This window comes from Rattus norvegicus, chromosome 6, assembly GCF_021556685.1.
Source record: "Rattus norvegicus strain SHRSP/BbbUtx chromosome 6, alternate assembly SHRSP_T2T, whole genome shotgun sequence".
Taxonomy (NCBI): domain Eukaryota; kingdom Metazoa; phylum Chordata; class Mammalia; order Rodentia; family Muridae; genus Rattus; species Rattus norvegicus.
In genome coordinates, this window is record NC_141539.1 from 86,580,957 (window position 1) to 86,593,486 (window position 12,530).

A 12,530-nucleotide genomic window follows, 5' to 3' on the forward strand; every position below is an offset into this window, starting at 1 on the left:
AATTCATACTCTTATCTGCTGATCCACCTCTTCAGCCACTAAATTGCTTGCTTTTAGGCCAGGAGAAAATAGTGTCTTTGTGCTGCCATGTCTGAAAGTTCTACTGATAGTACGTTATTGCTAATTCCTATAGAGCTCTTGCAAGTCTTTCTTCACAAGTTGGAAGTTCGAGCTATTTATCAGTTAAATGTGGCATTTCCGTCACTATCTTATCAGACATGGTTATGAATGCGCCTGTGTTCACTCTCTCTTTTAAACAAAATCACATGTTGCAAAGTTCAGAGATAGGGATGGGGATAGATTTTGAGAATGTCACTGTCTTTATGTTAGCTGTGAAAAGTTCTGAAATATAGTTACATCATTCCCTAGGGTTCTTTCATTAGGTTTGTAACATTTTTAGCATAAAGTATATAGTTTCAGGGCTGAAAATGGTCCAGGAAAATTTTGAGTAACATCATTGGTAATCATGCTAATTTAATTCACATTTTTTACACGTTATAAGAAAAATTTTTAAAAATCAGAAAGAAATCAAATATAAATGAATACGAATTACTTCTTTATATGATATCTATTAAAGATAAGCCATTTTAAGTTTTAGGAGGAAATCTCAGAATCATGCCAAGTATTTCATGTGGAAGTTTTATGTTTTATCTTTAAAAAATTTCTCTAGTTTATATAAATGTAGCATAGAAAAATGTATTGAAAACAGCCAGCTATGACTTTAATAATTATAAATAGAGATTTTGAAACACAGCCATTACCCATCAACATAGTTAAATAATTTGCCTTTAATCATTTGTTTTAAACATTACTTATTTTTACTTCATTTTTTCTTTGTCTTTGGTATTTTGAGCTTTTACAAATAAAATATAGGAACTTAACAGATAAATTTAAAGAAAATTCAAGACATATTCGTGAAGTAGAATGACAAAAAGACTGGCAAAACCTGTATGGATTATCAAGAAACATGTTTGTGGCATAGTAAGGAGCTTCCTTGACAACAACAAATGAGTAGAGATAGTCCACATTTAGAAGAATGTCAGAAAAACCCAACCATCTTAAGATACACAAAGATAGACACTTCCAATGAGGAGTAACTTGTAGCTCAAGGAGGCTTTCAAGGAGAAGAGAAAGAGCTCATAAGAAACTATTCACATCACTTTATAAATACTATATGGAATCAATGCTAATTTTATTCATCCAAAAGAGCCAGGAATATTTTATTCACAATGAATATATGTATATGGTAAAATATCATTTCAAAACAGATTCAAACTCATATACTATAAGCATTTTTCACTTGCCTGTAGTTTTTTTGTGTACATTAGCGAACTCAGGACCTTTTTTTTTTCTCAGACTGTTTATCTTTAGTAGAAGAAGGTTACTGACTTGTTTGAGCTTATTTTTTATTCAGCCACATTGCTGAAGTTGTTTATTGGGTGTAGTAGTTCTCTGGTGGATTTTTTATGGTCACTTAAGTATACTATCATATCATTTGTAAATAGTGATATTTTGACTTCTTCCTTTCCAATTGTAACCCTTTGACCTATTTTTTGCTGTCTGATTGCTCTGGCTCAGATTTCAATTACTATACTGAATAGTTAGGGAGAGAGTGGGCAGCCTTGTCTAGTCCCTAATTTTAATGGGATTGCTTCAAGTTTCTCTCATTTAGTTTGATGTTAGATACTGGTTTGCTGTATATTGCTTTTACTATATTTAGGTATGGGCCTTGAATTCCTGATCTTTGCAAGATTTTTACCATGAATTTGGTCAAATACTATCTCAGCATCTAGTAAGATGATCATGTGTTTTTTTTTTCCTTTGAATTTGTTGGTAGATTTCCATAAATTGAACTATCCCTGCATACCTAGGATGAAGCCTACAGGATCATGGTGCATGATCATTTTGATGTTCTTGGATTTGGTTTGCAGGAATTTTAATGAGTATTTTTGCTTTGATATTCATGAAGGAAATTGGTCTGAAGTTCTCTTTCTTTGTTCAGTGTTTGTGTGGTTCAGGTGTACTTAAACACAGAGATGTGGAAGTAGGATGGCAGTTTCTTCAGGAGAAGATAAAATTTACCATCTTCTTCATGAGTAGGGTTGAAGAAAAATAGCTAAATGCAAATGATTGAGATTAATTACACACATACTTATTTATGTGTAGAAAATTAAAGAATAAAATAAACATATTTATAAATTCTCTAAGTAATTAGTTAATACTTACCCTTAAAACTCCAGTATCAGCTTTATCAATTTGCCAGATTGGTTGAAGGGATCAATCTCTGTTGGCATACAGTTTGAATGCTTGTTGAACAATGTAAACAATTTATACAACCTTCATTTTCTCTTGTACCTACACTATATTTTTACTCCAAAGAACAAATGGTACGTTTTGTATTTTCTTGAGCATCCTAGTCATACCCAAATGTGCCCGACTTTCTAGAATGCCTGAAATAGGTCAAAGGTGCTGGAAGTCCTTTTGTGACATGTTTCTTTTCTTCATTTGTTGTTCTTTTGTTTGCCCAAGCTACTATACTTTTGAGCAGTTACAATTTTGACTCTTTGTGATAATTGAATTTGACAAATGCCTCAGGGTAAGGACTGCTTACAATCAGAGAACTGTGAGTTTGGTCATTCAAGAATATTAGAGAGGAGGTTTAAGAGTGGCATTTTTATGAGGGTGTGACTTTCAAAACCATCAAATCAAATCCATCCCGTGTCTGCTAATGATTGCTAGATTGCTAGAGTGGTGATTTTCTGTCTATGGTATTCCATTTTTTCATTCTTAAATGAATTTTAGTACTATGAAAAGTGGAATAAATATTTACTCTCTTAAAATAATATGAGTAGAAATGATAGTTCTGAGTAAAACTTTCAAATTTTTGGAAGCCTTTAATTTTATAATTTTTTCTAAATTTCTGGATTTTTTGAAAATTGATTTGTTGTTCAGTTTTTATTCATTTATTTGGGTTGTTTGTTTTTAATTCTTTAAGTATACTTGTAGTCTTTAATGCTAAAAATGTTTATGCATCTATGACAAGGGTTATCGTGCTAGGCTTTTAGTATCAAACATGAATTCTTGTTGTTGAGAAGACTTTAAGTCCAATTGTACAACTGTTGATTATTCCCAAGATATAAGTGCCATTATTACACCAATTGGAAGATATCACTTCCCATATTTATTGTAGTTTATAGATTTTATAGCTTGATAAGTCTATTGATTGCTTTCTCCTGTAGTAGCTTTCATCACACATTTTGATACCATGAGAGCTAGATATCAGGGAGGTGATTCCAGGTTAATCTGAGTTCAGTCCTACAAGACCTGATCTGAGGTATGTAGTAATTTCAGAAATAGGGCTTTAATTAATTTCAAGTTCCTTGCAGCAACCACAGTCAATGGCAATATCTTATATTATTTGGGGGATTATTGTGGACCCCCGTGACCAAGATCTGAAAGGGAGGTGGTCTTTGCTTCTAACTGTGGTTCTTCTTCCAGAGTCAATTTCATGGAAGGAGCATTATTATCATACGTGACATAATTTCTTCTAAAAATTATAAATATATGTAAACAAAAATATATTTTCCTAATTTTTGATTTTTTTAATATCCTGAAGCTAGGTGGTTAAAAATATGAGACTCTGAGGAATATTTCACACTCTAAACATAATGGTGTCCTTCTTGTCCCCATTGGCCTATGGTCATCACATAATGCCAAACCTAGTCACTTCAATTTTAAGTATTACCATTTTGCCAGTCCCAAATAATTTTTAAAAGTCCAAAGAATCATCCTGTATCATTGCAATCTTTTACGTGTGAGTGACAATCAAACATAACAAAAGTCTTTTATCTGTAATCACAATTAATTGGCACAGAGTAGATATTTCCATTCAAAATGAGAAGGACAGGAGAATTGTAAGGAGTGTTTGAAACAAATAAGTATTAAACACAAAGCAAGGCACCACAAAACACTGCAGATCAGTGTTCATTCTTGATGGAACCAAGGAGGTTCTAATGTAGACTTGTTCCTTTAGGTCAGCTACCTGCAAGATCCAGGCATGTTCCCTTGAATCAGCTTTACTCAACCGCTTCAACATCCTTCAGCAGACTTCCTGACAGCATCACAACTTAGGACTGTTTTCCCAGTATCATGAACAATGAACTCAGCAGCTCCATTCATGAAATCTATCCCTGCTATACACTGCCTAGCATCAGGAAATTATGGACCTTGGTAAAAATTTCCATGATCTTTAAACACATATACCTGCAAATCTAACATGAATTGATAATGCCAAGAATTACTGTAAGGTCAAAATTAGCTAAGTAATAGTTTCAGTGGACCTTTTGAATCATGGTAACTGAGGAGGAAAATACTTTCCCACTGGTCTTTTTTGTGGATGCCTTGAGGCAATTCTCTGTTGGTTAGTCTTCTTTTCAATGAATTTAGATTTTTATTTCCCAGAGCCTTTGATGATGGAAAATTGCCTTCAAGGCACATTTCTTATTATCTCAGTTCATAGATGGAGGTTTCTATTTAATTATGCAAAACTCTTTAACAATCACCTCTGTTTGTGGAGAGATTTTATATGAAGGCTCAAAGTCATTCATCTTCCTTTTCTTGTCAACTAACCCTCCCTCTTATTGCCTCTTATCGTACCACACTTCATTCATTCACTATCAGTCTTACCATGAACACTGAGAACTAAATATATCTAGTTGAGAATTTCAGCTTCTGCAATTTCTTTCTAATAATCACTATGATGAATTACTTTTTAATTTAGAATTCTCAAGACTTTAGGACAGGAACACATTATAGAAAATGTATTTAAAAAAGAAAATGTATTATAACAGTACATTAAATTATAACAATGTAATATAAGTGATAGTGATATGTACTCTAATTCTGCATCTTTTTTATTCCCCTCTGATACTTCATGATCATAGCCTTCATTTTTTAAAATTTCTGTTGACATTCCTTTCTCACTCAGTCTTGTTAGAATGCACAAAAAGTCAGAGTACAAGATTCTTTTTTTTATGATTTTTTTCATACAATATTTTTTTGACCATATTCTTTTTTTTTTAATTAACTTGAGTATTTATTATTTACATTTCAAGTGTTATTCCCTTTCCCAGTTTCCAGGCAATCATCACCCTAATCCCTCCCGCTCCCCTTCCTTATGGGTGTTCCCCTCCCCATCCTCCCTCCATTGCCGACCTCCCCCAACAATCACGTGCACTGGGGGTTCAGTCTTAGCAGGACCAAGGGCTTCCCCTTCCACTGGTGATCTTACTAGAATATTCATTGCTACCTATGAGGTCAGAGTCCAGAGACCAGGGTCAGTCCATGTATAGTCTTTAGGTAGTGGCTTAGTCCCTGGAAGCTCTGGTTGCTTGGCATTGTTGTTCATAAGGGGTATCGAGCTCCTTCAAGCTCTTCTAGTTCTTTCTCTGATTCCTTCAACGGGGGTCCCGTTCTCAGTTCAGTGGTTTGCTGCTGGCATTCGCCTCTGTATTTGCTGTATTCTGGCTGTGTCTCTCAGGAGCGATCTACATCAGTCTCCTGTCGGCCTGGACTTCTTTGCTTCATCCATCTTGTCTAATTGGATGACTGTATATGTATGGGCCACATGTGGGGCAGGCTCTGAATGGGTGTTCCTTCTGTGTCTCTTTTAATCTTTGCCTCTCTATTCCCTGCCAAGGGTATTCTTGTTCCCCTTTTAAAGAAGGAGTGAAGCATTCACAATTTGATCATCAGTCTTGAGTTTCATTTATTCTAGGCATCTAGGGTAATTCAAGCATTTGGGCTAATAGCCACTTATCAATGAGTGCATACCATGTGTGTTTTTCTGCGATTGGGTTACCTCACTCAGGATGATATTTTCCAGTTCCAACCATTTGCATACAAATTTCATAAAGTCATTGTTTTTGATAGCTGAGTAATATTCCATTGTGTAGATGTACCACATTTTATGTATCCATTCCTCTGTTGAAGGGCATCTGGGTTCTTTCCAGCTTCTGGCTATTATAAATAAGGCTGCGATGAACATAGTGGAGCACGTGCCTCTTTTGTATGTTGGGGTATCTTTTGGGTAGATGCCCAAGAGAGGTATAGCTGGATCCTCAGGCAGTTCAGTGTCCAATTTTCTGAGGAACCTCCAGACTGATTTCCAGAATCGTTGTACCAGTCTGCAATCCCACCAACAATGGAGGAGTGTTCCTCTTTCTCCGCATCCTCACCAGCATCTGCTGTCACCTGAGTTTTTGATCTTAGCCATTCTCACTGGTGTGAGGTGAAATCTCAGGGTTGTTTTGATTTGCATTTCCCTTATGACTAAAGATGTTGAACATTTCTTTAGGTGTGGTCTCAGCCATTCGGCATTCCTCAGCTGTGAATTCTTTGTTTAGCTCTGAACCCCATTTTTAATAGGGTTATTTGTCTCCCTGCGGTCTAACTTCTTGAGTTCTTTGTATATTTTGGATATAAGGCCTCTATCTGTTGTAGGATTGGTAAAGATCTTTTCCCAATCTGTTGGTTGCCGATTTGTCCTAACCACAGTGTCCTTTGCCTTACAGAAGCTTTGCAGTTTTATGAGATCCCACTTGTCGATTCTTGATCTTAGAGCATAAGCCATTGGTGTATTGTTCAGGAAATTTTTTTCAGTGCCCATGTGTTCCAGATGCTTCCCTAGTTTTTCTTCTATTAGTTTGAGTGTCTCTGGTTTAATGTGGAGGTCCTTGATCCCCTTGGACTTAAGCTTTGTACAGGGTGATAAGCATGGATCAATCTGCATTCTTCTACATGTTGACCTCCAGTTGAACCAGCACCATTTGCTGAAAATGCTGTCTTTTTTCCATTTGATGGTTTTGGCTCCTTTGTCAAAAATCAAGTGCCCATAGGTGTGTGGGTTCATTTCTGGGTCTTCAATTCTATTCCATTGGTCTATTTGTCTGTCTCTGTACCAATACCATGCAGTTTTTATCACTATTGCTCTGTAATACTGCTTGAGTTCAGGGATAGTGATTCCCCCTGAAGTCCTTTTATTGTTGAGGATAGCTTTAGCTATCCTGGGTTTTTTGTTATTCCACATGAATTTGCAAATTGTTCTATCTAACTCTTTGAAGAATTGGATTGGTATTTTAATAGGGATTGAATTGAATCTGTAGATCGCTTTTGGTAGAATGGCCATTTTTACTATATTAATCCTGTCAATCCATGAGCATGGGAGATCTTTCCATCTTCTGAGGTCTTCTTCAATTTCTTTCTTTGGAGTCTTGAAGTTCTTATTGTACAGATCTTTTACTTGCTTGGTTAAAGTCACACCGAGGTACTTTATATTATTTGGATATACTATGAAGGGTGTCGTTTCCCTAATTTCTTTCTCGGCTTGTTTCTCTTTTGTGTAGTGTAAGGCTACTGATTTATTTGAGTTAATTTAATACCCAGCCTCTTTGATGCAGTTGTTTATCAGCTTTAGTAGTTCTCTGGTGAAACTTTTGGGATCACTTAAATATACTATCATATCATCTGCAAATAGTGATATTTTTACTTCTTCTTTTCCGATCTGTATCTCATTGACCTCCTTTTGTTGTCTGATTGCTCTGGCTAGAACTTCAAGAACTATATTGAATAAGTAGGGAGAGAGTGGGCAGCCTTGTCTAGTCCCTGATTTTAGTGGGATTGCTTCAAGTTTCTCTCCATTTAGTTTAATGTTAGCAAAGTTTCTAAGGGTTCTCTAGACACAGATTCCAAACTCTGATATTTTTTGCTCAAACTCTTTCTATAAGCCTCAGAACAACAGGATCATATTTCTTATAAGAACAAATACAACCCACTTGTTAGTACTAATTTTCTGTTTTAGGTAATGCTCTTCTCTTGTCACTCTGGTAAATGTGTAACGAAATAAAAACAGAGATGTATATTTTGGCTCATGGTTTGAGAAGATGAGTAACTCTTACCAGCTCACAGCCAGAACTGGTTGCTCTGCTTATTACAATGCATGGATGAGAAAGCTATAGAGCACAGCACAGCACCTGTCACTCCTTGTAAGACAAGGCATCTACCTATTGATATCATTTAGCTATGTTTAACTTCTGACTACACCTTCCATATCATTCCAAAATCAAAAACAAAACAACAACAACATAAAACAGAGCAATCTGGGCACCAAGTAGCAAACAGTTTCCATTTAGAGTATAATAGGAATATACAGATTTGATTGATGACAATTTGCAAATATAGCACTAGAGGTTAATTATGTTCCAGAATGTTTTTATCGATTATTTGTGACTTTTACACATCTAGACAGTACATGAATATGAGAATGAACTGTTTCTTGTTTCCTTGGTTATTATTTCTTTATTTGCTTATTTTTATCAGTAATCTGTGGCTCCATTAATCAGAGTTTAAGACAAACAGAAGATAAACTACATCTAAAACTTTTAAGTATTTCATTAATTTTTTTCTTTTCCTCATTTTTACACTCCAGATTTCCTCTGCTTATGGTTCACCCTCCTACTATTTCACATCCCATACCTCCTCCTTGCTCCCCTGTCACCACTAGGATGTCCCCAGCCTATCCAACCAACCAACCTCTTTTTTTTTTTTAATGAAAGTACAATCTTTTTATTTTTCTTTTTTTTTATTAACTTGAGTATTTCTTATATACATTTCAAGTGTTATTCCCTTTCCCGGTATCCGGGCAAACATCCCCCTCCCCCCTCCCCTTCCTTATGGGTGTTCCCCTCCCAACCCTCCCCCCATTGCCGCCCTCCCCCCACCAGTCTAGTTCACTGGGGGTTCAGTCTTAGCAGGACCCAGACCAACCAACCTCTTGAGGGTTAGGTGCATCTTCTCTGACTCAGCCCAGACCTGGCAGTCCTCTGCTGTATGTGTGTTGTGGGGTCTTATGTCAGCTGCTGTATACTGCCTATTGGTGTCTAAGAGATCTCTGGGGCCTAGGTTAATTGAGACTGCTGGTCCTTCTACCGGATCGCCCTCCTCATTTTCTTCCAGCTTTTCCCTAATGCAACCACAATGGTCAGCAGCTTTTGTTCATTGGTTGGGTGCAAACATCTGCATCTGACTCTTTGAGGTGCTTATTGGGTCTTTCAGAGAGCAGTCATGATAGGTGCCATTTTGTGAGCAACCATAGCCTGTATAATGGTGTCAGGCCTTGGGGCCTCCTCTTGATCTGGATCCTACTTTGGAAGGTCTGACACTGGACCTTCTTTTCCTCAGGATCTTCATTTCCATCCACATAGTTCCTTTAGACAGGAACAATTATGGGCAGAGTTTTGCCTGTGGGATGGCAACTCCATCCCTCACTTGATGCCATCATTCTGCTGGGCTCTATAAATTTCCTCTCCCCACTGTAGGACATTTCTTGTAGGGTCTTTCCCTTTGATTCCTGGGAGTCTCTCACCTCTTAGGTTTCTGGTACATTCTGCAGGTTCCTCCTAACCTCCTACCTTCAGAGTTGCCTGATTCCATTCTTTCTACTGTTTCTCGGAACTTTAGTGTAAAAATAGATACTCTCAATCTAATAGAAGAGAAAGTGGAAAAAAGCCTTCAATTCTTTGGCACAGGGGAAATTTCCTAAACAGAACTCCAATGGCTCATGCTCTAAGATCAAGAATTGATAAACTGGACCTCATGGAATTGGAAAGCTTCTGTAAAGTAAAGGACATAGTCAATTATACAAATCAGCAACATACAAACTGGAAAATATCCTTCACTAACCCCACATCCAATAGAAGGCTAATACTCAAAACATATAAAGAACTCAAGAAGCTAACCACCAAAGAAACAATCAAACATGCTAATCAAAAGATGGGGTATAGAACTAAACTGAGAATTCAAGCAAAAGGAATCTCAAATAGCTGAGAAACTTATAAAGAAATGTTCAGCCCTTAGTGATCAGAGAATTGCAAATAGAAACAACCCTGAGATATAACTTTACACCAATCAGAAGTGTTAACATCAAAACCTCAGGTGATAACACATGTTGCCAGGGATGTGAAGAAGGAGGAATACTCTTCCATTGCTGGTGGGTTTGAAAACAGGTACAACCACTCTGGATATCAATTTGTAGGTTTCTTAGTAAATTGGAAATAGATCTACCTGAATACCCAGCAATACCACTCTTGGCAATACATGCAAAAATTCCCCATGATGCCACTTGGACACATGTTTCACTACGTTCATAGTAGCTTTGTTTGTGATAGCCGAAAGCTGGCAACAACCCAAATGTCCCACAACCGAAGAATGGATACAGAAAATATGATTCATTTATACAATGGAGTACTACTCAGCTACTAAGAACAAGGATATCTTGGGTTTTGCCAGTAGATGGATGGAACTAGAAAATTTCATCCTGAGTGGCATAACTCAGACCCAAAAGGACATGGATGGTATGTACTTGCCTATAAGTGGTTATTAGCCAAAAAAGAAAAAAATAGTACAGAATACCCAAGATACAATCCACAGAACACAAAAAGGTCAACAAGCTAGAGGTCCCAAGTGAGGATGTCTCAGTCCCATTGGGAGGGAAAGGAAATCAACCACAAAGAGGAAAGGAGGGAAGGACCTGGGACAGAAAGGGGATAGGAATGGAGAGAGAGGGGAACATGATCTGACATTGGGTGGGGAAAGGGACTTTGAAGAATTTTATAGAGGAAAAGATTATGAACATGGATTTATAACCCTGTCAAAGAATTTAAATATTCCATTTACCTTTTAGAGCTAAAGATTTATTAGAAATGTGAGGAAAATAATTATCATTACTAAAGTATATGGTAGGGAAAGAGATTTATTTAAAATGATGTTATGACAATGGTGTGCATATGAAAGTAACACAAAAGAAACTTTACAGAAGAATATATAATATTATTAATTCTAAAGTTCAACTATTTTTATTAACTATTTATCATTTTACTTGTCGATTAGGCTTTTGTATTAAATGGATCTTGGAGATAAAAATCCTTCTTATTAAGAAGTTAAAAATGTTCAGTTTTCTTAATGTAAAAACAATTTTCCATTTTTTTCTAAGACACATAATTTACAATTTTTAATGAATAGTGTCACATATATTTAGAAATATGATCTAATATTTTACTATGACATCTGGAATTTGAATAATTAACATTTAAATATATGATATTTTTCCACTGCTACTGGAATTACCTATTGAATTTCTCTAGTCCAATTTTAAGAATCTTTGCTTGAAGACACTGTCATTAGGACAAAATTACAATCAAAATATTGGGGAAAGATCTTTATCAATCCTACATCTGATAGAGGACTAATATCCAATATGTGCAAAGAACTCAAGAAATTGGACTCCAGAGAATCAAATAACCCTATTCCGCTGTGGCTGTCACTGGTCACATTTCTATGTTAGAGTCTCATGAATCAGCTCCCCTAAAACTCATTTTTCCTTTGGGAAATTTTATTCTACTGGAATAAAAATGATCAACCCCACATAGGATTTCTGTTATGTCAGAAGCTGCTGTATAGCTTAATAAATATTATATCATGGAATACCTATACAAAAATAAAAATGGGGTATGGAAGTTAAAAGAATTCTCAACTGAGGAATATTGAATGGGAGAGAATCACCTAAAGAAATGTTCAACATCCTTAGTAATCGGGGAAATGTAAATCAAAACAACCCTGAGATTCTTCCTTATACCACTCAGAATGGCTAAGATCAAAAACTCAGGTGACAGCAGACACTGATGAGGGTGTGAAAGAAGAGGAAAACTCCTTCATTGTTGGTGGGATTGCAAACGGCTACAACCACTGAGGAAATCATTCTGGAGATTCCTTAGTAAATGTCTCCTGGGAATATACCCAAAAGATGCTCAAATGTATAACTAGGACACATGCTTAACTATGTTCATAGCAGCCTTTTTTGTAATAGCCAGAAGATGGAGTCAACCCAGATGTCATTCAACAGAGGAATGGAAACAGGAAATGCAGTACATTTACACAATGGAGTACTATTCAGCTTTTAAAAACAATGACTTCATGAAATTCATAGGCAAATTGATAGAACTAGAAAATATCATCCTGAGTGAGGTAACTCAATCACAAAAGAACACATATGGAATGCACTCACTGATAAGTGGCTATTAGCCCAAAAGCTCGGAATATCCAAGGTACAATTCACAGAGAACATGACTCCCAAGAAGACCAAAGTGCAGATACTTCAGTCCTTCTTAGAAGGGGGAACAAAAATACTCACAGGATAAAATATGGAAACAAAGTGCAGATCAGAGACTGAAGAAAAGGCCATCCAGTTCTACCAGGGTATCCAACCAATATTCAGTGATGAAGCCCAGACAATATTGCTGATACCAAGAAGTTTATGCTGACAGAAGCCTGATATAGCTGTCTTATGAGATGCTCTGCCAGAGCCTGACAAATGCAGAGATGAATGCTCACAGCCAACCATTAAACTGAATCAAGGGTCCCCAATGGAGGAGTTAGAGAAAGGACTGAAGGAGCTGAAGAGGTTTGCAACCCCACAA